Source organism: Anarrhichthys ocellatus, unplaced genomic scaffold (assembly GCF_004355925.1).
Source record: "Anarrhichthys ocellatus isolate YVR2014 unplaced genomic scaffold, GSC_Weel_1.0 scaffold8265, whole genome shotgun sequence".
Taxonomy (NCBI): Eukaryota; Metazoa; Chordata; class Actinopteri; order Perciformes; family Anarhichadidae; genus Anarrhichthys; species Anarrhichthys ocellatus.
The window spans coordinates 1-1,832 of record NW_022288239.1 but is presented as its reverse complement, the minus strand read 5'-3'; the positions used below and the strand labels follow the sequence as shown (position 1 = coordinate 1,832).

The window sequence follows — 1,832 nt, the reverse complement described above, 5'->3', positions numbered from 1 at the left end:
GACACTTAGTGTTCTTGGTGGTTTGTCACTAAGTGCACTTGAAGATAGTGTGAGGAATAGAGCACGATTGAGTACAATTCAATGGGCTCATAACACATCTTTAATCCCATCACAAAGGAATTCAGCCCCCCTAAAATAGGCCTAACGACGCCCCTGGTCATAACATCCTTACAATGTGATATTTCAGTTCTGTGCTTACAGCGTGTTGCACTGCCCCCAGGTGGCCAAAAGAACCAAATGAATGCAAGTTTTGTATTGGATTTTAGACCAGTTCTTCCAGAAACATTGCATGCCTTTGATGGTTTTTCTCTTTGTCATGTTATAGGTGGGTGAAATTCAAAATGAGTGGTTACAAGAATTGTACACGGTAAGTTTGGGCCTCCTGGATTTTGACTTGCATTAATAAATCACTCTTACATTTAGTATTTCCACTCATCACCTGCAGTGTCTCCCTATTTTGTGGACAATCTGGTGCAGTTCAGGTAAATAACAACTATGTTACATCGTTGGTTCTGGCCCACTTTGTAGGCTTCTGGCAGCGTTACATTGGTGACATCCAAACATACAGAACAGCTCTATGTTCCTCTGGAAAAACAGATGCTTTGTATCAGCAAAGTCACTGATAACGAAGGCACACCACAAGTTAATTCACAGAAAAGCACCACATAACCCCGAATGGACAGTTCACTTCATCCTGTAACACAGTGTTGACCCCCCCCCCCCTCACTCCTCATTGCTCTGTGATGTAAAACCTGTAGACTAAGACCTGTTTGTGCTGCTTTGTTACAGACTATCCACAGCCACAACCCACAGTTCATCGCCCTGCACTTCCAGGAGGTGGGAGGAAAGGACTATATGGTCAACATGGGCCACGCCGAAAACTTCTTTTGGTAGGACTGATGTGCTTCTCATCATCCATGTTGCTCAGTAAAGTCATGTTCGTTGTTCACCATGTGTTTGATATAATCACAAGCTTCTTAAAAGAGTCTAGTCTCTTTTATTTTAATTTTTCCTGCTTTCAGTTATTTTCATTATTGATTTATCTTCCTGATTATTTTCTCCATTCATTGTTTAATTGTCTGATCTATTGAATATAAAACAGTGAAAAATAGCTTGTTTTGGCCACAAAACGTTCCCAAACCCAAAGATATGCAGTTTATAATCACAGAAGATTAAGAACAAACACATTTCACATTTCAGAAGCTACAATCAGCTTAAAACATCACTTCAATCTAATCAATTGATTGACTAACCTCTTCAGCTCTATATCTATATGGCTCTATTGCTTAATGATAGCTCCGTTGTTTGCAGGAACATTGAGTCCAGTGAGAAAATGAAAGACTTTGACAGGGTCTGCATCTATGTGGACAACCAGTTCCAAGCAGAAGACAGCTTCACGGTAAGAAACACACTCAGGTCTGAGTCAGAGTAGTTCACATGTGCTTCCACTAGATGGGGTCCTCCTCCATGTCAATGCTCAGAGGTAGTTGGAGCGGTAGGATGTACCTTGCTGATGCTGATGAGTCCAAAGTAGGAGTTAGTTGCTGGTCAACACTTGAGATAAGAGTGGAACATTTGTAAATACATATGAGTTATTAGATTTTGTATGTTATAAGATCTTAGCAGGGGGGGTTACAAAAGAAGAAAAGCATAAAAACAGAACAAACATGGAAAAAAAATATCATCGGTGAGATTAGAGTACGTAATTAAAGCTTCTCCAATGAATACTTTTGTATCAACAAGGGATAAATGAATATGTGTCATGTTAAAGAAGTCGCTCAGATTGACACTTAGTGTTCTTGGTGGTTTGTCACTAAGTGCACTTGAAGATA

At 40.0% G+C, this 1,832-nt stretch overlaps 1 long non-coding RNA gene across 1 annotated transcript; it reads left to right on the top strand.

Annotated features, from left to right (window-relative positions):
- Positions 1-6: 6 nt before the first annotated feature.
- Positions 7-1,825, top strand: LOC116380672 (uncharacterized). The gene is made up of 3 exons (XR_004212594.1): positions 7-367; positions 790-890; positions 1,312-1,825. It is a non-coding gene; the product is annotated as an uncharacterized LOC116380672 (long non-coding RNA).
- The last annotated feature ends 7 nt before the right edge of the window (positions 1,826-1,832 follow it).